The sequence below is a fragment of the Cornus florida genome, unplaced genomic scaffold (assembly GCF_030987335.1).
Source record: "Cornus florida cultivar Cherokee Brave unplaced genomic scaffold, ASM3098733v1 CherokeeBrave_3.0.0_Hap2_Chr01, whole genome shotgun sequence".
In the NCBI taxonomy this organism is placed as follows: domain Eukaryota; kingdom Viridiplantae; phylum Streptophyta; class Magnoliopsida; order Cornales; family Cornaceae; genus Cornus; species Cornus florida.
Genome location: NW_026775571.1, coordinates 87550293 through 87574841, shown reverse-complemented (window position 1 = coordinate 87574841; position 24549 = coordinate 87550293). Strand labels below are relative to the sequence as shown.

The window sequence follows — 24549 nt, the reverse complement described above, 5'->3', positions numbered from 1 at the left end:
ATATAGTATCACTCACACACACGTAAGCACATAGGTTTTGGTAACAATTTTTTGACCACTTTGGCTCTTCAAATGAGTCGATTATTTAGACACCCGAATGGTCTCTTTTGCAATTAAAGTCATCAACTACTTAATATTGACAAGTCCAGGAGCGTTCTTTAAAAAGAAACTGCCAAAAAGATAGTATGCAAACATAATTTTTAACCAAATTTTTTTGTCCAAAAGTAATAGCATTTTAAAAATAATATGCACACATTCCTTCATCTAAAAATTATAAGAAACGAATTTATTATTTCATTAAGATCTTCTTATGCTTGTATGACACTATTTCTACCAAAAGTGGAATCATAGTAATTTTGTGTATTCTTCACATTTCATTCTTCAAAGTTTGAAAAAGTTGCCTCTATTTTACCTTATTTATTTATTTCTTTTTCTCTTTCATCTTCCCAGTTGCAAATGCCGTGAAATCAACAAGCTAGTCTTAATTAATTAATTACTTATTATTAAAAAGATAAAATTGTAACAAACTTGTAAATTCATCTTACATTCCTAATGGTACATACCACTCCACAAAATCATCCCTTCTTACATGAATGGGCTGAACACATAAATTCTATTTTCTATTTTTTCCTATTACAAAACCATGTCTCTTAACAATCATCATTGTCAAAAAGCTTTGTTTTTATTTTTCTCCAACCCCGCACATAATTTATGGTAATGAAATTAACAAGTATTTATGCTGATTTTCACATGCACTATTGCTCTGATGTGCAATAATTCAATAAACACCTTATTTATGTGCGGGTAAGGTTTTAAAACTAGTCATTCACTTTTTTCAAACAAGCTGAAACCATGTCTGCACGATTAACCTTACAGTGGGTTCGAGTATGGAAGTTAATAGAAGTGGAGGTACATGATCAATGGAAGAGGGGTGCATGGATGAAAGGCAGACAAATAGTTTGGCTTATAATTTTACCGAGTATGCTTCGCAGAGAAAAGAAACTATCTGTTTTTATGATGTTTTCCCTCTTCTATAGAAGAGAGAGTTTATATGGATTGTATTCATATTTACTCTCATTTAATGAAATATTTTCTTGCCTTGAAAAATAATAATAATAATAATAAATAAATAAAAAAACACAAAAACCTTAATTCTGTAGTTTATTCGGTCATAATACATGAAGTTCACAATGGCTGCTCAAATTTTGTCTTTTCAAAGTGCTACTGACCCCATTAGCTCCAAGGATTCTCTCATCAAATTCGGAGAGAAATCACTTCCAACAGTTTGAATTATAAGATGCACTGCAGTGGATTTCATGTTTTGTATCTCATTGTCTAATAAATTTGGACCAGTGATTCCGCTTTCATGTGATGTTTTTATTTTTCACCAAATTTTTTTTTTTTTTTTAAATTTTCGTCGTAAGAAGAGCATTTTTGTCTTTTGCCATTTTGTGTACCAGATACTACATATTGTGCCGGTTGCGTCTGAGAATTGATTGGGGCATTTCATTGAGTTTAGGACTCTTTGAAATGTAAGGATGTCATTTTTGTATTTTTTTTGCTTTTCGGGCCGGATGGTCTCGTCTGGGACCCGCTACCAGAATTGTTACACACAGGGATTTTAGTTGGGTCTATTTGCATCATATCTATTTTATTTAATGTGTTTTAAATGATTGTAAATTAAATGTGTATAGATATATATGTGTGTGGTGTAAAATGAAAACAGAAGAAAAAGGAAAAATAAAATAAAAATTAGTGGGACCCACCTTAGCCTTTTAAAGTGAATTAGAGACCACTCGGGTCTCATTTTTCTCTCATTCCCGTAACTCTCTCTCATCTCCTCTCTCTGGAATTTTTTTTTTTTTTTTTTCCTTTGGCCTTAAATCTTTAGACTTTGATTTTTCACTCAATGCTTGGAATTTTTGGAAGCCGTTTGTGGTAATTCGAAGAGCACGGCGAGATCTTCACATTCATATAAGCAATTTCAATTTTAGTACACTCTAGGGTTTTCGGTTTTGAGACCCATTTGGGGGGGTTTTTGGCTTAATTTGATGTAGGGGTCTCTAATTCCCACTTTCTTGCACCTTTGTGAGTTTTTCTATTAAAATTATTGTTATGCATGCTTAATTTGAGTTGATTGTCTCTTAAATGATTTAATTATGTATATAAAGCATTCAACTATGTGTATTGTTGATTTACATGGAAAATATGCCTAAGTGTTGATTCCTTCTGTCTATTGGGTGTTAACTTGCTAGAAATGTGTATATGAAGCATGCAATTATGTGTATTACTTTATGTAATTATGTGTATTACTTATTTGGATGGAAAGCATGTTTAAGTGTTAATTTTTCATGCTCATTATGTTGTTATTTTGGTAGAAATGTTATGTGAGAGCATGTGAAATTTTCTTGTGTAGATTAAGTTGAAATTGTTGAAGAATGATGAATACATATGTATGGCATGACATGTCCATGCATGAGCATTTGGAGGAAAATAGGAATAATTTGTTTGAAATGAAAAAGGAGAATTTTGGGAAGAAATTTTGATTAAATGATTTTGAGAAAACCCAGTCGCCGTGGAGTCACCAAAGAGCCGGTGTGTTAATATAACCTAGAGGGAACTAGAGGAAAATACCTTAGCGTGATTGAGCTAGCTGGGCCCCAAATGACGCCGCGAGGATACCAAGGGTCAGGGACAGTAGCCAACCATTCTCTCGTGTCGTTGCGGAGTCACCAAAGGACGGGTAATATTAACAGTTTGTGAAAAAATGGATGCTTTCTTAAAATGGGGAGTGACATGCATAATATTGCATTCATGGCATGACATTTGCTTGTTTTGAACTTGGAATTGATATTGTATATTTTTTTTCGGCTTAGCATGATCCCGTTTCCTATTGTCTTATTCATTGTTTGGATTCACGAGGTCATGAGAAGTGTGTCTTAGGCACCACCTACTTAGCTTTATGCTCACCCTATCATTTAAAATATTTTTCAGGACATGGAAAGGAGGTGGCAAACATGTAATGGGTATGATTTTATATATATATATATATATATGTGTGTGTGTGTGTGTGTGTGTGTGTGTGTGTATTAAAGTTATAGAGATATTTTTTTTTAAAAAACAAGTGGGGCCCACCACTATATTAAAAACATCACAAAGGCCATAAGGCCATTACATGACTCAGCTATTTTTTTTTTTTCTCTCTCTCTCTGCGCATCTCTCTTCCAATAGCTTCAACTTTCTTTTTCTTTTTCTTTTTTCTACAAGATTCAAGTTTCAATTAATCTCTCATCTATTGGAGTTTTTAGGAGCCGTTTGCGGCAAAACGGAGAGCACGGCAAGATCTTCAAGGGGGTGTAAGCAATTTCAGTTTTGGTGCACTCTAGGGAGTTCGAAAGTATAGGGTTCTTAGGCTCAAATTGGGGATTTTCATCAATTTGAGGTAGGGGTGCTCTAATCCACTATTTCTTGGATTTGTTGGGAATTTTCACCTTTGATTTGACTTGAAGCATGCTAGATTTTAATTTTTGTGATTATGTTTGTTAAGGTTATTTATATTGATGATGATAAATATGTGTTATGTGTTAATTGGGGTTATTAGTATGATGATTTTTAACTTGTAAAGAAGCATGTTAAGGTGTTGATTTGTTTTCATGATTTTAGTTGATATGAAAATTTATGTTATAATTATGGAAATAAATTTGTGAATTGTATATTTAAATTAATACCAAAATGTGGGATAGAATTTGAGTTGTGTATTTCTAGCAAATTATTAATTTGATTGAAAAAGTATGTGGGAACATTATAGTTGAATTGATGAAATGAAGTATGAAGCATTCATGCATCCATTGGGGAAGAAATAGGGGGAAAATGTTTTAAAATAAATGAAATTGTTTTTTTTTTGGAAAAAATATTTTTTTAAAAGGAGTTTGTGAAAACCGGACGCCTAGGAGGCGCCTAGTGGTCCGTGTTGTTAGTGTAGTCTAGAAGGGAGTATGATTGAGCTAACTAGGCCGGATGCGACACCTTGGAGGTGCCTTGAGGTCGCAGATAGTTAGTCAACCCTCCATTCGTGACACCTTGGAGGTGCCTTGAGTCGGATTACACTAACGGTTTGGTTGTTGAAACAGAATTGTTTCGGAAATTGGAAGCGACATTTGCATAACATTGCACTTCATGGCATTTTAGTAAATCTGTGATTGGTTGACATTTGTTACATATTTGTAGTTGTGGTTGAGAATATGTATTTCCCATGGTATGACTTCGTCCCTTTTTATCCATTCTTTGTATGGGATTCACGCGGATATAAGAAGTGTGTCTTAGACACTTCCTACTGAGCTTATGCTAACCCCATTATTTTTTTACATTTTTCAGGACATGGAAGGGAGGTGGTGGATGACGATCCACCACAGATTTAGACAAGCTTGAAGACCCATTTTATTTTGTTACCTTTTGTATTAGAATTCTAATATTTTGTAAATGTAATATTAACTATCTTGTGAAACTTTAGTTTAATTAGTATAATGTTGTAAGCTATGGACTATTAAATTTTAGCTACATTTTATGGACTGTAACTTGATGCAACTAAAGTATACTCCTTATTTGGATGAGATGGAGGAATGGGACATTTTCATATGTATGTAACCATCTTGGGAATGTGTTATAATATATGTATTGTGCGTTGGGACATGATAGGTTATTTTTAAGGCCCAGTGAGGCCATTACACTTTTTTTTTTTGTATTTCAACAGGTTATAAAGGGACTTTTTCTGTGGGGTCATGCCGAAATTATATATATATTATTATCATTATTTTGGTATCTTTCCGGGTCGTTACAAATTTGGTATCAGAGCGATGGTTCGAATACCATTAGGACGACGCGTAGAGACCTACCTGGGATTACATGGGGAGTTGAGTTATTTGTTTACTTGCTTAATTGCTTATGTGATTGCATGCTTATATGCTTATGTGTTAAGGTGTTTAATTATTTGAAAGGCATGCTTAATTATTTAAATGCTTATATAATTACGTGTTAAGTGGTTAATGTTGTTGTATATTATTAACATGATCATGTTTATCCTTAGTTGGATATTTTGGGAGTATGGAAGGTGTTTATGTGTTTCCATTCTTGTCAAGTCATTCTTGTGAGGACTCATTTTCGAACGTGTTTTAGTACCATCGTTTTTAATCTGTTTCCTTTTTCTTATAGCGTCATGCCACCACGAAGGGATCCCGGGGAAAGTTCTAGCTCCAATCCTGTGGAAAGGGATTAGGAGCAAGTTGAGGACAATATCTTGTTGCGTGATTTGGTCCCACCAAGAAGGGGACAAGCGAGGGGGACCGTTCATCCACCTTTTTAGATAAATGAGGAACAGTTACAGTTGGCTGTTGAGGCAGCTCTTTTCAAAGCATTTCGACGGGCAGGTGCATCATTGTTACAGTTTGTGCCACCACCGGCACCGCCACCACCACCACCACCTCCAAAGACAAATAAGTTGAATGATACTCTTTATCACATTGCAAAGTTTGTGAAACTGATGCCAACTTTGTTTGAGGGTGGCCCAGATCTGCTTGTTGCGGATAGTTTCATGGATAGGGTGGAGAAGCATATTAATGCCATGAATTTGGCAACGGACAAGTTGAAGATCACATTGGCGACTTACAATTTTATTGGTGATGCTGAGATATGGTGGAAGACCGTTTCACATACGCACGATTTGGATACTATGACATATGATACTTTTAAGAAATTGTACTATGAGAAGTACTTTCCGGCGCTTAAGCGGAGGGAACTAAAGAAGGAGTTTGATGGGTTAAAGCAAGGAAACATGACAATTACAGAGTATGAGAACAAGTTTACTTCGCTTTTGAGGTTTGCACCGAGGATTGCTCATGATGAAGAAGGAAAGATAGAGAAATTTATTGATGGCCTTGATCTTACCATTAGTCTAATTGTAGCTGCTTCAGAACCGACAGAGTATGCAAAAGCAGTGCGAAAGGCCTTAGTGATTGAGGCTGAGAGTAAGGACAGCAAGGCTATCAGGGAGTCCTACAAGCACAATAGGGGTATGAGTACTTTCTCCGAAGGTCAATCAAGTAAGAAGCAGAAGCATGAGCAGTCAGGGTTCAGGGGACAGCAGCCAGTCAGATTCGTATCCACAGCTTCAGTGTCTATAGGGTACCGAATGTTACTTATTTCAGATGTAGATAACCGGGATATTACAAGTCCAAATGCACTTAGGCTCAGGTAGCTCAAGTGATTTGTTTCAAGTGTGGGCAGTCAGGGCATCACAAGTCTCAGTATACTCAGATTCAGATATCGTCTGGTGGATGTTTCAGTTGTGGCCAGCAGGGCCATAGAGTGAAAGATTGTCCACAGCAGGGCAGTGGTTTGGGTAGAGGTGGAGGTTCACAGCAGAGGCAAATACAGTCTTCCATAGTTCAGTCAGGGTTTCGACTGCTACTACCACCTCAGCTGTCTCAGCCAGCCATGTCAGCCTAGAGTTCTCGACCAGGTAAGGGAGCTTTTTCGAGTACACCCACTCAATAGTCTGGTTATCAGGCAGGCGGTTTTCAGGGGCAGAGGACACAGGGTCGTATGTTTGTACTCACTCCAGCCGAGCCACCATTCAGTCCTTCAGTTGTCAGGGGTATGTTTCTTATGTCTCATTCTTGGGCTCGTGTATTGTTTGATTCTGGTGCTTCCTATTCATTTATTGCTTCATCATTTACACGTGTATTGGGGTCGGAGGTTAGTCAGTTAAACAGACAGCTTTGTGTTGACACGCCTATCGGGGGTTCAGTTGCTCTTAATAGAGTTTGTAGGAGTTGTTCCATCACGATTGTCGGACGTGTTCTTGAGTTTGATCTCATTCTTCTCGAGATGACAGGATTTGATGTTATTCTTGGGATGGGCTGGTTATCATCCTTCAGAGCTGTCATTGATTGTTTCAGGGGCAGAGTTTCAGTGTGTACCCCGGATGAAGATTGTTTCTATTTTGTGGGAGATCGGTGTGATCCTCTCACTCATTCATTCTATAGTGTTAGGAGTCGGGATTGGCAGACGTTCTTCTTGGCTAGCCTTTTTGCCCATGATAATGTGGAGTTTTGTGGGGCTGATTATCCGGTGGTTGTACGCGACTTTCTAGATGTGTTTCCAGAGGACTTAACTGAGTTGGCTCCACATAGAGAGGTAGAGTTTGCTATTGATTTGATGCCTAGTACCGCGCCAATCTCTATAGCACTGTATCGTATGGCACTAGTTGAATTAGAAGAATTGAAAAAATAGCTTGACGAATTGAGGATGAAAGGCTTTATCTGACTGAGTGTGTCACCGTGGGGTGCAGTGGTCTTGTTCGCTAAGAAGAAAAATGGTTCTTTGAGGTTGTGCGTTGATTATCAAAAGTTGAATCATGCCACCATTAAGAACAAGTATCATATGCCAAGGATAGATGATTTGTTTGATCAGTTGAGGGGAGCTAGTTGTTTTTCAAAGATTGACTTGAGGTCAGGTTATTATCAGTTGCGGGTTAGAGAGGAGGATATTCCAAAGACTGCTTTCCATATGCAGTATGGGCATTATTAGTTTTTTTGTCATGCCTTTTGGTCTGACTAACGCACCAGCGGCATTCATGAATTTAATGAACCGTGTCTTCCATGATTACTTGGATCAGTTTGTGGCACTTTTTGTGGATGATATTCTTGTGTATTCACAGACTCGGGAGGAGCACGAGGTTCATATGAGTATAGTGTTGCAGATTCTACGGGAGCACCGTTTATACGCCAAATATGAAAAGTGTGAGTTTTGGCTATAAGAGGTGAATTTTTTGGGACATGTTGTCTCGAAAGGTGGGGTTTCAGTTGATCCTTCAAAGATAGAAGCAGTTCTGAATTAGGAGCAACCCAAGAATGTCTTTGAGACCCGGAGTTTCCTTGGCCTAACGGGTTATTATCGGAGATTTGTGAAAGATTTTTCCCGTTTGGTAGCTCCTATAACCAGATTGACCCGGAAAGAGATCAAGTTTTCATGGAATGAGGCATGTGAGTCATCCTTTCAAGAGTTGAAAACAAGATTGACTACGGCTCCAGTGTTGGTGATACCTGAGCGTGGCTTGGGTTATGTGATCTATTATGACATCTCACATGATGGTTTGGGTTGTGTACTGATGCAGGATGGTAGAGTAGTGGCTTATGGGTCTCGACAATTGAAGACTCGCGAGCTTAACTACCCTACTCATGACTTGGAGCTAACAGTAGTCGTTTTTGCCTTGAAGTGTTGGAGACACTATTTGTATGGTTAGAGATTTGAGGTGTTCTCAGACCACAAGAGTCTCAAGTACCTTTTCTCCCAAAAGGACTTGAACAACAGACAGAGGCGATGGGTTGAGTTCTTAGAAGACTACAACTTTGATTTGCAGTATCATCCGGGTAAGGCAAATGTGATTTCTGATGCCTTAAGCCGGAAATCTCGTGGGACTTTGGCTGGATTAGCCATTCGGAAGTGGAAGATGCTTGAAGATTTGGCTGAAAGGGGATTGTATTGCTTTGATGATGGCAGTGAGTTAGCCTTCTTGTTTAGTCTCGTGGCTCAACCCACTATTGTCAGGAGGGTGATTGAGTTACAGAGACACGATTCGGATTTGGATGTCATTTACACCTTGATCTCCAGTGGTGAGACTGTGAAGGATTAGGCCTTACATGTAGATGGAGGTTTACGGTTCAGAGGTTTGTTGGTTGTTCCCACAGTTTGTCGTGAGGATGTCTTACAGAAGTTTCACACTTCCCGCTTTGCAGTTTATCTGGGCGGTACCAAAATGTATCACAATCTTAGACATCAGTATTGGTGGAATGGAATGAAAAAGGACATTGCATAGTTTGTGGCTAAGTGCCTTACCTGTCAATAGGTGAAGGCCAAGCACCAGAGACCAGCTGGTTTATTGCAGCCATTGCCGGTAGCGCAGTGGAAATGGGAGGAGATTGCAATAGATTTTGTGACAGGTCTTCCTAGGTCACGGAGGGGAAATGAAGCCGTATGGGTTATTATTGATAAATTGGCCAAGACAGCTTACTAGAAGCAACATTAGTGACAAGTTTTGGAGGTCTTTTCCCCCTGAGGTTTTCCAGATTCTTTCAATTTCAAGGCGAATGTCACCACCAGCTATTGCTATAATGAAATAGTGCATGCGCTCTCAAAGAACGAACAAGAATCGATTTCCTTTTCGGTGTCGCCAATGAATGACTATTTACGTCAGGTTAAAGGGTCAAGAAATCACTTACAATAAGGTGCAAGTTTTGATGAAGCAACTAAGGAAAAACCTTGATTAAGGAGGGAAGGGATAGGCCTTGAAAACTTTATGTGAAAGAGAATGTAAGATTGTACGGAAGTTCTAGTGGCTATTGTTTCAGATAGGGATGCTAAGTTTACTTCGAAGTTTTGGGAAGGACTTCAAGCAACGTGTAGTTTATCGTTGCACCTTAGTACGGCATTCCATCCGCAGAGAGACGGCCAGTCGGAACATACCATCCAGATATTGGGGAATATGCTTCGGGCCTATGTACTTGACTTAGGTGGTAGTTGGGAGGATCACCTTCCACTTATTGAGTTTGCCTACAACAACAGTTATCAGGCGAGTATTCAAATGGTTCCATTTGAGGTTTTGTATGGTAGACCTTGTAGGTCACCTGTCTGTTGGACTGAGGTGGGTGAGACAGCCACCTTAGAACCCGACATTGTACTCAAGTCTACCGAGAAGATTAAGTTGATCAGGCAGAGATTGCTTACAACTCAGAGCCGACAGAAAAGTTATGCAGATAGGCAGAAACAACTGCTATTCTTTGAGGTGGGAGACTACCTTCGGGTTTCTCCACGGAAGGGGTTGATGAGGTTCGGGAAGAGTGGCAAGTTATCGCCACAATTCATTGGACCTTTTGAGATCTTGGACCTTGTAGGAGAGGTTGCCTGCAGACTAGCATTGCCACCACAGATGAATAGGGTTCATAATGTTTTCTATGTATCGATGCTATGAAAATATGAGCCAGATTCGTCTCACATTTTGAGTTAGGTTGATGTGGACATTGATGAGGATGTTTCATACGAGGTTCAGATCCTTGACTCATAGCAGAAAGTTTTAAGGAAAAAGACGATACCGTTGATAAAGGTTCTTTAGAGGCATCACGGAGTTGAGGAGGCTACTTGGGAGCTCGAACAGGAGGTTCGCTCTAAGTATCCAGAGTTGTTTTCTCCCTCAGGTATGGCTTGATTTCGGGGACGAAATCTTTTAAAGTTAGGGAGAACGTAATGGGTATGATTATATATATATATATATATATATATATATATATATATATATATGTATTAAAGTTATAAAGATATTTTTTTAAAAAAGCAAGTGGGCCCCACCACTATATTAAAAGCATCACAAAGGCCATAAGGCCATTACACGACTCAGCTGTTTTCTTCTCTCTCTCTGCGCATCTTTCTTCCAGTAGCTCCAACTTTTTTTTTCTTTTTTTTTTTTTTACCTACAAGATTCAAGTTTCAATTAATCTCTCATCTCTTGGAGTTTTTGGGAGCCGTTTGCGGCAAAATGGAGAGCATGGCGAGATCTTCAAGTGGGTGTAAGCAATTTCAGTTTTGGTGCACTCTAGGGAGTTCGAAATTCTAAGTTTCTTAGGCTCAAATTGGGGGTTTTCATCAATTTGAGGTAGGGGTGCTTTAATCCACTATTTCTTGGATTTCTTGTGGATTTTCACTTTTAATTTGACTTGAAGCATGCTAAATTTTAATTTTTGTGATTATGTTTGTTAGGGTTATTTATATTGATGACGATAAATGTATGTTATGTGTTAATTGGGGTTATTAGTATGATAATTTTTAACTTGTAAAGAAGCATGCTAAGGTGTTGGTTTGTTTTCATGATTTTAGTTGATATGAAAATTTATGTTATAATTATAGAAATAAATTTGTGAATTGTATATTTAAATTGCTACCAAAATGTGGGATAGAATTTAACTTGTGTTTCTAGTAAATTATTAATTTGATTGAAAAAGTATGTGGGAACATTATAGTTGAATTGATGAAATGAAGCATGAAGCATGAAGCATTCATGCATCCATTGGGGAATAAATAGGGGGAAAATGTTTTAAAATAAATGAATTTGTTTTTTTTTTGAAAATATATTTTTTTAAAAGGAGTTTGCGAAAACCGAACGCCTAGGAGGCGCCCAGTGGTCCGTGTTGTTAGTGTAGTCTAGAAGGGAGTATGGTTGAGCTAACTAGGCCGGATGCGACGCCTTGGAGGTGACTTGTAGTCATGGATAGTTAGTCAACCCTCCATTCGTGACACCTTGGAGGTGCCTTGGGTCGGATTACACTAACGGTTTGGTTGTTGAAACGGAATTGTTTCAGAAATGGGGAGCGATATTTGCATAACATTGCACTTCATGGCATTTTAGTAAATCTGTGATTGGTTGACATTTGCTACATATTTGTTGTTGTGGTTGAGAATATGTATTTCCCATGGTATGACTTTGTCCCTTTTTATCCATTTTTTGTGTGGGATTCACGGGGATATAAGAAGTGTGTCTAAGACACTTTCTACGGTGCTTATGCTCACCCTATTATTTTTTTACATTTTTCAGGATATAGAAGGGAGGTGGTGGACGACGATCCACCATAGGTTTAGACGAGCTTGAAGACCCATTTTATTTTGTTACATTTTGTATTAGAGTTCTAATATTTTGTAAATGTAATATTAACTATCTTGTGAAACTTTAGTTTAATTAGTATAATGTTGTAAGATATGGACTATTAAATTTTAGTTACATTTTATAGACTGTAACTTGATGCAACTAAAGTATACTCCTTATTTGGATGAGATGGAGGAAGGGGACATTTCATAAGTATGTAACCATCTTGGGAATGTGTTATAATATATGTATTGTGCGTTGGGACATGATATGTTATTTTTAAGGCCCAGTGAGGCTATTGCACTTTTTTTTTTGTATTTTAACAGGTTGTAGAGGGATTTTTTCTGTGGAGGTCATGCCGAAATTTTATAGATTTTATTATCATTATTTTGGTATCTTTCCGGGTCGTTTCAGAATGACCATCCACCACAAGTTTAGACGGGATTAGAAATTTATATTTTAATACTTTTTGTTTTACAACTTTAATATTTTGTAAATGTAAATTTTTTATTCTATAAAATTTTAATATAATTTATATAATGTTGTAAATTATGGACTGTAAATTGATGTAATTAGATTATTTTCTTTGTAAAGTAGTATGAGACTAAGTAGTGGACTGACACTTCCATATATATATATATATATATATATATATATATATATATATATATATATATATTTTATTGAAGGAATTGGAGGGAAGAGACTCTGATTATATGTAAATAGTTATTTTGGAAATTAGTATATTGTTTGCATTGTGCGTTGGGGCAGGTAGATTAGTTTATGGCCAAATAAGGCCATTACAATTTTGTAACGACCCAAATCCACTGGATCCGGATCATTAAATGGGTCCTTACCCAACCCAGAATAATCCAAGGGTATTATGGTCCTTTCACGTTAAATTTAAATATCAAGGTCTAAAAAGGACAAAATGGTAATTTGCCATAATTCAATAAATAGAGACTCTGAGGGTAAAATGGCCATTTACTTGCATCACATAATAATCAAAATAAGATCCGGGGTAAAATAGTCTTTTCGGTAATCAAAACATAATTATTGTATTTATTTGGGTCATAAAATAATTACGTGTAACCTCACTTGGGTATCAAAGTGTAATTTAAGAATTTAAAATAGCAATTACATACGAAACAGAAATCGGTCGACGTATATGTTTCATACGTCGACTGGTTTAGTACGTGAATAGTAATGATACCCACTGCCGAGATACCGGTTGACGTGTGGGATGTACACGTCGACTGGTTTGGGAAGTGTACAGTTAGAAACTCTCTACCAGGATACCGGTCGACTGATTCACATTATACATCGACCGGTTCACGCTATACGTCGACTGGTTCATGTTATACGTCGACTGGTTCATGCTATACGTTGACTGGTTTTGGGTTATCCACACTCGCAATTCCCACTATCCCATATACACCAACTTTGATAACCAATCACCCAATCACCACCATTACACGTGTACGTATTTATATACAATTCAAAACCCTATACGATAACAATATTGGTAATAAATATTTTGAATGATACATAACACATTCCAAGAAAATGCACCATGAAGGATTTTGTGAGATTATATTTAATTGCATCCCCCAAATACAAGTCCAATACATCATTTAAAGACCGAATTACAAAATCCTCATTTTATTCAAAATTTAAAGGAATTAAATACAAGAGTATGACCTCTATGGCCAAAATTTACATAGCATTGGTATAAATAAAAGTGAAGTCCTATCTACATTGATATCTATGGATGTATATTATTCACCGGCTCATCTTCAATCCCTGAAAAATGATAATAAGTAGAGGAGTGAGCACAAGGCTCAGTAGATAATGCCTAAGTGGCATCTCCTCAAGCAAGGTAATTACAAACAATGAATAGAAACAAGAGCATGGGATCATGCAAGGGATTCACATACCACAATACCATTTTCCATAACCATCATGCTTTCATAATACAATTTTACATTTCTAAGGCGTCAATGGAATAATTTAATAATCTTGAGCATGCTTCATTATTCAAATGTTCTCTAGCATATAAATATAACCAAGAATATCACAACAACCATATGAGGAAAAATATATAAAGCATCACAGAACAACTCAACAACATGTCATTTGCAATTTAAACATAAGATAAGCATCTCATCACTTAAAACATCTCCATTCACAAACTCATACACATACCAAAACTCTAAAATTTAATCATGCATTTTAGCTTTTAAATTGACATGTTAAAGAGGGGGAAAAACATCCAATTAACTACTAGAACTAAGGAATTTGACAATTAGACAAATTCTACCTCAAGATAGGAACTCAAGCTCCAAGCTCCAAACTCAAATCCCCCCAAAAGCTTGCAATACCTGCACCAAAACGTAGCCCTTGAAATGCTTTACAATTTGCTAATTCCGGCTTAACCTAAATCTTCATCTAGCATGAAGAAATTTTAGAGAGAAGGAAGAGAGATATAGAGAGAGAAAGAAGAAAATAGAGGAAGAGAGCTTATGGGTTGGTCCGAAAATGAGGGGAAGAAAGAAAGAAATGGGCCAAAAGGAGACACCTCATTGTCTCTAGAATTCTCTAGGCTATTCCATATGAGTCAAAATGACAACAATGCCCCTTGAACTTCTTTGTAACTTCAACCTTGCCATAAAATATCCTCCTTCAGTTAATACTACTAATACAACATACATACATGTATAAGTATACACATACACATATGAAATGCTGAAAACGCCCCTCACTTAAGGTGAGAAAACCGGGAGAAGTTTCCGAGTCCGGAAATCGTGCCGACCTCCAAAAATTCTAAAAATTACACCGTCGCTTCTAATTGACTTAAAATGATTAAAAATACACTTTTAAAACCCTTGGCTTAACAATTGACCAAAATGCCCTTCAGGACCCACGTGGCATGCAAAACGAGGCAAGGATTTAAATAATCCAGTAAAATCAAATAAATTCCTGAATTTAGAAAATAGAAAAAAAAAATCGGTAATGTTACAATCTCTTAAACTTCAAAAGATTTCGTCCCCAAATCAACCCACCTCACAAGAGAAAGATGAGAGGATACAAAAACAGAGTACATCTCCGAGTACCCCACGCAATATGCTATACCTTAAAATCCCCATCTAGAGAATCTCACATTCTACGTCACTCGCAGCCCTGTGCTAGTGATCTAACGCAACAATGACACATCAGTAACCGCAGTCACATGTGACCTTTCCCCCATGACAACCAACCGAACGAAAAAGGCATCGCAATACCAAACAAAATTCCCCACCGCCACCTATATGCACACAAGGCACAAGCCCGCAGCCAACTCTGTGACTCCACTGAGTCCTAACCACCGAGAACCATTAGGATTTTCATCCCTCCAGCCAGAACATACCACTAGGCGGGACTGAATCCACAAACGACAACTTCAGTCAACCCACACGAAGGAATGCATCACAAAGAGAATCCTTCAATCCAGTCACCATAACACTTAACCCTAATCAAAACTAACCTAATTCATAAAATCACACTAATGCTGTCCACACGAGACATTTTACTGGAAAGCTGTTGGATCCCACACATAGTAGGTCCAACCAGCAGCGCCTTATCCCATCCGCATCAAACGCCCCAAGGCCCACAAAACTATAGTTACAAAATCGCTCATAGAATCAATACGCTAGCTCAACTCGCGATCCCAAGGAAACTCCTAAAACCATCTCTGACAACTACTGTCTTCATTAGCTACATCGTAATTGAACACCCACGACTGTAATCGAAAGAATCATACGACTTTGTCAAGTGTACCATCAGGTACCCAGGAAAACAACCTATTAGTATTGGTCAAGGATCAACTGATCCAACAACTGAAACTCCTTAGACACGTAGTCCCATACCAAGTACACTACCATTCACAACAAGTGACCTGAATATGTACAAGAATACCATCAATCCCAATCAAGATTCACTCTAAAATGAAATTGTACTACCACACGTATGCAACACACAACATCATATTCTGATTGTCACTAAGCATACTAAAATGAATGATCGTTGACCTTTGACCCAACATTGTGTTAAGGAAAGACTGATTCAGAGAAATGGTTGGCCAAGCCATTCCCATCGTCGATCCGACCTTAACATCAACATCGTTCTTATCTTCAGGTCTAATCCTCAAACACACTTACAGACCACTCCCTATGTCTACTTTAGACACACAGTCAAACCATCCCCAACACACAAGTCACCTCATAACTACTAGATACTATCACTAATTCTAAGACCCTAAGAAAACGTACACATCGGTCGATAAGTCGCGTCTCACGCAGCATTGATCATAACCTCTCGGAATGAATCCCACAAAACCAAGGACTTCACCTCCAACCATGGAGATAAGTCGAGAGATTCTTAACAAACCTTCATTCGGATTCCTCAATAAGGAGAGAGCTCTAAAAAGTTCTTTCACCCGCCGACACGCACAACTCCTATGTGGAGATACAAAACTCACAGACAAGAAAGTCCTTGCTAGGACCAACATAAGAAGAAGGAAGATCAAGTCCCTCTACCGCAATAGAACAAAACACATATCTATCGATACCTTGCATAAGCTATGCCAAGAAAAAGGAACTAAATAGAGATGAAATAACTCGATCCGTAACTTGTACACTTAACATCCATATACTCAAGAGAACAGTGCCCATTCCCAATACTAAGGCTAGACAACGACTCCTAAGACATCGCGTCCCATCTTGTCCAAAGCAGAACCTTAACAAGTGAAATTCCAAACATTCCGTTCGTAGTTACAACTAGGCAATGTTAACCACTACGTCAATAACCTTTAAAGTAACATGGCTAAAACCTTTATGTCATTAATCGATCATTAAAACCATTACATAAGAGCTCAACTGCTCACAAAATATATATCATTATCCAATAAAACTGTCTGGAATACTCATACAGTCTTACAATTACATCATTGCCTTAATACATAATGGGTACAACTGATACATCATCATAACTAAAAACTCATACAAAACTCCTTGATCATCATCAACACCATCCGGTCCGGAACCACACTACGAGATATGTCTACCATCTTGGCACAAATGAATCCAACACTGCATAAAATGTACGGGCACTTGTCCAAACTCATGGGTAGCCCCCGTTACCAGAGCAACTATGTGTAGGTACCTCCTGTCACACCCAAACTCGCAGGTATCCCCCGCTACCAGAACAACTGTGTGCAGGTATCCCCTGTCACACCCAAACTCGCAGGTATCCCCCGCTACCAGAACAACTGTGTACAGGTACCTCCTATCACACCCAAACTCGCAGGTATCCCCCACTACACAATCATAGGTAACCCCTATTACAGAACTCGCAGGTATCCCACACTACACAGTCACCAGTAACCCCCGTTACTATACCGGACTCACAGGTATCCCCCGTTATAATATGACACGATGCACTGACAATAATATGACAAGACGCACATATGATAATATAACATGACTACCCAATAACTATACAACACGACTGACAAACTACTGTGCAACATGACTCACAGATAACTATGCAACACGACTCACAGACAACCATGCAACACAACATGACTCATAGACAACCATGCAACACAACATGACTTATAGGTAGCCCCCCTTTACAACACGACACAACTCACAAGTATCCCCCGTTACAACACATGCCGGCTCATAGGTGTCCCCTGTTACAACCGACACGACTCACAGGTATCCCTCGTTACAACAATCACAGGTAACCCCCGTTACATAACTCACAGGTAACCCCTGTTACATCTAGCATAACTATGCACAGGCAACTGCCTAATCTCACAGGTATCCCCCATTACACAAAAATCAATCACAATAATACCTCATCTCTTCTGTGGACAAACCCTCTTCATGTGGCCCGACTGACCACACCAAAAGCAAACTCTGGAACTAGGTCTATCAAGAGGACACTCTGCCTTGCGGTGTCCTGGCTGCTTACAATGATAACATACTAAGCTTGTCCTAGAAGGCTCTGAAGAAACACCAACAAGAGGAGTAGCACTTGCCGTTCGCTGCTCCTGAGTAAACAAGGAAACATCCATGTGCCTCTTCCTGTCCCGACTCCTGGAAGGAGTACCTATACTCATACCTCATTCCTGAGAACCCATGGTACCACTCCTCTTTTGCCAATCCTTGGCTTCTGCTTCTACATTAATGCTCTCGTAACCGCTTCAGAATAATTCTTTAACCCCAAAAGTGTCAACCTTGGCCTAATAGAAAGGTTTAGGCTGTACACAAAACGCCATGTCTTCTCCTCCTCGTTCCTTAACACATCCGTAGCGAAACGTGAGAGAGAAGTGAACTTATTCTCATACTCTGTTACTGACATGTCACCTTGCTTGAGACTATCGAACTGCGTCCTCAATTCTTATCTCTTAATTTGCGGGAAATACTTTTCAAATAAAAGACTCTTGAACACATCCCAACTCATACTGTCAATATCATGCGCGTTAGTCATGGTCTTCCACCATGCTGCTGCGTTACTAACAAACTTGTATGTACCTAAGGTGATCTTTAACTGATCACCGGGCACTGTTATTGCCCTGAAATGCTTTTCAACTTCATCTAACCAATCGTCCACTACCAATGGATCTGGACCTCCTTCAAATGTTACTTTCATGAGCTTGTTAAATTGAAGCAGATATTAAAGATTCCGCTCCATCTCCGTCTTCTGTGGTTGAATAGCCAGTTGCGGTACCACTTAAGGAACTGTGGTACTTGCAATTTTCTGAAAGGCTGAGGCTACAGCCCTTGCTGCTAGAACTTCGTCCTCCGGTACTTGTGGATCATCATCCACCTCTCTATCTCAGCCTTGTCCCATTGAAACTCTATCTGGTTGGGATGGCCCTTCATCTGTTCGCTGTCCATCTTTATCTGGGTCCATCACTTCACGTAGTCTTTAAACACAGTTCTACAATGACAACCAAACGATTAACAAGCATACATGAAGTAGCTCAATCCACTAGCTACGGTGCTCACACTATTCATTCGATAGGAACTAAACGTTCAGAAACATAGAAGTGATCAAGCCCCTCACTTACGTGGATCAAAACTTTCCGCAACTCAACATACGACACTGTTCCGAAACCTTAAACTCATCAACAACGAAACAAACTAGTCATGCGAACATCCACTCCTTAGTGAATGAACGACCACAATACGAATCTAGATGTACAACTACTTCCCAAAACAGGATCATATCTATCGTGCTCAATTACATGCAATAAGAATTCATATATATGCTTTTAATTATAATTACACTTAACAATTAAGCACGTAGTTAACTAAGCATTCATTCATCAACAATAACAATTAACAATTAAACATATAGCGAATCAAACATGCTTTAGAAAAATTTAATCATATAAGTAGCTGCACATATACATTTAACATTAACAGCTTATCATGTTTTTCCATTCAACAATTAATAAACTTAATGGGCAATGAATACAGAGACATATACCAAACATAGTAACATGTAAGCACATAAGCACATAGCAATAAGTTATGTTTTTTTAACCAAAAAGTAATAATCACATAAGCATGCAATGTCGTCAAACCCAATTCTAACTCTTCTAGGTCAACCCTACCCGTCGTCCTTAGGTTTTTGAACCTAAAGCTCTGAGACCATTCTGTAACGACCCAAATCCACTGGATCCGGATCATTAAACGGGTCCTTACCCAACCTAGAATCATCCAAGGGTATTATGGTCCTTTCACGTTAAATTTAAATATCAAGGTCCAAAAAGGACAAAATGGTAATTTGCCATAATTCAATAAATTGAGACTCCGAGGGTAAAATGGCCATTTACTTGCATCACATAATAATTAAAATAAGATCCGGGGTAACATAGTCTTTTCGGTAGTCAAAACATAATTATTGCATTTATTTGGGTCATAAAATAATTACGTGTAACCTCACTTGGGTACCAAAGTGTAATTTAAGAATTTAAAATAGCAATTACATACGAAACAAAAACCGGTCGACGTATATGTTTCATATGTCGACTGGTTTAGGACGTGAACAGTAATGATACCCACTACCGAGATACCGGTCGACGTGTCGGATGTACACGTCGACTGGTTTGGGAAGTGTATAGTGACAAACTCTCTGCGCCAGAATACCGGTCCACTGATTCACACTATACGTCGACCGGTTCACGCTATACGTCGACTGGTTCATGCTACACGTCACGTCGACTGGTTCATGCTACACGTCACGTCGACTGGTTCACGTTATACGTCGACTGGTTTTGGGTTATCCACACTCGCAATTCCCACTGTCCCATATACACCAACTTTGATAACCAATCACCCAATTACCACCATTGCACGTGTACGTATTTATATACAATTCAAAACCCAATACGATAACAATATTGGTAATGAATATTTTGAATGATACAGAACACGTTCCAAGAAAATGCACCATGAAGGATTTTGTGAGATTATATTTAATTGCATCCCCCAAATACAAGTCCAATACATCATTTAAATACCGAATTACAAAAGCCTCATTTTATTCAAATTTTAAAGGAATTAAATACAAGAGTACGACCTTTATGGCCAAAATTTACATAGCATTGGTATAAATAAAAGTGAAGTCCTATCTACATTGATATCCATGGATGTATATTATTCACCGGCTCATCTTCAATCCCTGAAAAATGATAATAAGTAGAGAAGTGAGCACAAGGCTCAGTAGAGAATGCCTAAGTGGCATCTCCTCAAGCAAGGTAATTACAAACAATGAATAGAAACAAGAGCATGGGATCATGCAAGGGATTCACATACCAGAATACCATTTTCCATAACCATTATGCTTTCATAATACAATTTTACATTTCTAAGGCCTCAATGGAATTATTTAATAATCTTGAGCATGCTTCATTATTCAAATGTTCTCTAGCATATAAATATAACTAAGAATATCACAACAACCATATGAGGAAAAATATATAAAGCATCACAGAACAACTCAACAACATGTCATTTGTAATTTAAACATAAGAAAAACATCTCATCACTTAAAACACCTCCATTCACAAACTCATACGCATACCAAAACTCTAAAATTTAATCATGCATTTTAGCATTTAAATTGACATGTTAAAGAGGGGGAAAAATATCCAATTAACTACCAGAACTAAGGAATTTGACAATTAGACAAATTCTACCTCAAGATAGGAACTCAAGCTCCAAGCTCCAAACTCAAATCCCACCAAAAGCTTTCAATACCCGTACCAAAATGTAGCCCTTGCAATGCTCTACAATTTACTAATTCCAGCTTAACCCAAATCTTCCTCTAGTATGAAGAAATTTTAGAGAGAAGGAAGAGAGATAAAGAGAGAGAAAGAAGAAAATAGAGGAAGAGAGCTTGTGGGTTGGTCCGAAAATAAGGGGAAGAAAGAAAGAAATGGGCCAAAATGAGACACCTCATTGTCTCTAGAATTCTCTAGGCTATTCCATATGAGTCAAAATGACAATAATGCCCCTTGAACTTCTTTGTAACTTCAACCTTGCTATAAAATATCCTCCTCCAGTCAATACCACTAATACAACATACATAAATGTATAAATATACACATACACATATGAAATGCCGAAAACGCCCTTCACTTAAGGTGAAAAAATCAGGACAAGTGATCGGTTGATCAACTATACGTCAACCTTCGCAATAGCACGAATCATTGTAAAATAGGGCTATTGGTCGGGTAAGTCGAACCACTGGGACTGCGCTAGTCTAAGGCAACCTAAGTGTCTAAAGTCATTCTTAGGATGATGAAGGGGTGTTCATAGAGGTTTTGTTTGCTGTCACTTAAATTAGGAATTCAAAGTGCATAAAACACTAATTTGCAAGGAATTTAGGATGAAAAGATTAAGAAGAGGAGACTAGGGAAGTGAATCCGCCTCCATCCCTATACATATGCTAGATTAGACCTAAATTGGGGGAAAAACAACATATGATGGTCAAGACTTACATAGCAACACATGGTTGCCATATAAGTAATCAAGAGGTACATTAGGTCTCAAACAAGTATAATCCATCAAAAGATAAACATGCTTAGACTACCTAACTAAGGTGTAGCTTATACACATTTACTTAAATGAGAGACTATCAAGTTCTTGACAAAATGATAAAGCACATGGAGTTAGATATTAAGCATACACCATCAAAGGATTTCCTAAGCAATGGTCTATCAAAGTCACCTATCAACATGCCATGAAACCATTTCATAACCTTGCTTCCACTCTCACCATGGAAAACTCAAGCAATATGATTACTCTAAGACATCATCTAAGACAAGATAATCAACCTAAAGAAATCATCCATACATGTATCAACATTCATTACAACAAATGAGGTGCTCTTGGTTATAAAAAAAAACCATAAAATATACATGGCAAATCCCCAAAATAGACTATCCTAGGACATGCTTACAAGGGAGGGACTTCATCACCTCCCTAGAGAAAGAGTTAGTTAACCATTGCTAAGCTAAAAGAAGGAAGAAGCTCCATCCAAGACTCCATTTTCGTGCTCCTACTGTAGCACTCAAGAACACCCTCCTCCTTGCTCTCTTCTCTCTCCTCTATCTTGCTAGAATATAGGATAATGTTTTGTGTGCTCCTTCCTCTCTCTTATCAAGCTCAAGTCAAGGCTCTCTCTCCTCCAAGGAACACCTCCAACCACTTCATAAAGAAGGAAGATGGCATTGAGGAAACCAATGTGCAAGTGGCTGAAATTGAGCCATTTCCGAGTGCAATCTGCCTGATTTTCGAGCACTCGAAGAGTGGTCTCGAGCACTCTAAATTAGTGTAATGTGTAACATGCTCTTCTTGCTCAGCACCGACCTACTTTGGTAAAACTACTATAACTTTGTGCCCCAAACTCCGAATGATGATCTGTTTGAAGATTTGGAGAGACGATTAAGTGATTTAAAAACTTCATGTTTTGATGAAGACCCAATTCTCAAGTCTGGTTGGTCAAAAATGGGGAGAAAGGCAGTACTTCAGTGCTGCCAGGCAGTTCTGCGCACCTCTGTTAAGAAGATCATAACTCTCTGCTCCGAACTCCGAATGACAAACCGCTTGAAGATTTGGAAAGCTGATTCAGAGGTCTAAATATGTCACGTTATGATAGAAGTCCAGTTCTTGAGTTTTCTAGGTCAAAATGGCGAGCAAAGTCCAGGATCCACTGCTGCCAGAAATTCAGCCTTGTGCCCTTTTGATGGTCTAAAATCCACAAAGTCTTATTTTTGCTCCTTTTTGGCAAAAGGACCTGAAAATACATAAAAACATAGAGATGAAGATAATCTACATAAATTAACATACAACGGACTTTACTAATGCAATTTAGGGTGCTTGAATATACAATATTCGGCGCTTATCACACCCCCAAACTTACATTTTGCTAGTCCCTTAGCAAAACCAAAATGTAAAACTCAATGGAATGACAAACATGGGACTGCTACTACAAAAATATCTACCATGGTAAAATAAAATAGATACATAGCTCAAATACAACTTGAAACAAACAAAAACTGGAGATGGGGTCATTGGGAAAATTACCTTGCATATATGAAGCATTGATACAAAAATTTACAAAAACCATTTCAACATGCATGCATCAACATCATCATCCATATAAATAACTCAATTGTCATCTCTTAAATGGAAATCAACTCTACTTCAGTGAAAGTGAATTGAATTCTCAACATGCAGCTTTTACTTTCTTTTTCAATTCCAAGGCACAAGTTTTCAAATCAATGAATTCCCTTTACATGAAGTCCCTAAGGCATGATTTTATTTTCAAGACAACTTTTGTTGCCTGTTGACAATTTATTATAACTCATTAGCGAACATAGAATGGTTGTGCAATGCTAAAGTCCCTTAAGCTTTCTAACCAACCTATGTAGCAAGCGTTAGGCCAACAACTCCCAAACCAGATGGCTTTAGGGTGTTAAGTGTAGAGACACTCCAAAGGGCTTAATAGCTCAAGTTGGAAAGGCTACGAACTCTAGCGAACCATGTTTATTACAATTTTTATTTTTATTTATTTATTTTTTTTAAATGACCGTGCAATGTTTAAGTCCCTAAAGCTTTCTAACCAACCCTTGTAGCAAGCGTTAGGCCAACAACTCCCAAACCAGATGGCTTTAGGGTGCTAAGTATAGAGACACTCCTAGGGCTTAATAGCTCGAGTTGGAAAGGGTACGAACGTCAACTGGTCATCTTTTCAATTTTTTCAAATTTTTTTTTTTTTTTTTTTTTTTTTTTTTTTTTAGATTCATGCCAAAGGTATCCATCTATCAGGTTCATCAAATCAGATTAACTAGGCCAAGGTCAAGGTCAATCAAGTTGCATGCCTCACAGTTAAGTTTCCAATGTGCATCTGTGCATTGTGAAGCTTATAAGAGTGTAAATCCAGTAAAAATCTAATTGAGGCATTTATACAGACTACATTGTATTTGCATGATCACTTCAATTTCAAATTTTTTTTTATTTTCAAAAATTTCTCAATTGCTTCTATACACAAGGTATTAAACATATGCTTTGTCTCCGACAAGTTCCAAGTTACACTATCATTGCTTTTCAAAAATATGATACCAAAACTATGCCAAGAATGCTTTGGTGCACCCCCAAACTTAAACTACACAGTGTTCTCAATGTGGGACATGGATGTAAGTTAGAGACAAAAATGACAAAGAGTATAAAAAGGAACAAAAATACCCAGGGGGAGGAAACGGCAGGGGATACAAAACCCCCAAACTTGAATTGGACTGCGCA

The 24549-nt window shown here is 38.0% G+C and overlaps 1 long non-coding RNA gene across 1 annotated transcript; it reads left to right on the top strand.

Annotated features, from left to right (window-relative positions):
* The first annotated feature begins 2171 nt into the window (after positions 1-2171).
* Positions 2172-4898, top strand: LOC132306079 (uncharacterized). The gene is made up of 3 exons (XR_009481819.1): positions 2172-3026; positions 3309-3442; positions 4375-4898. It is a non-coding gene; the product is annotated as an uncharacterized LOC132306079 (long non-coding RNA).
* The last annotated feature ends 19651 nt before the right edge of the window (positions 4899-24549 follow it).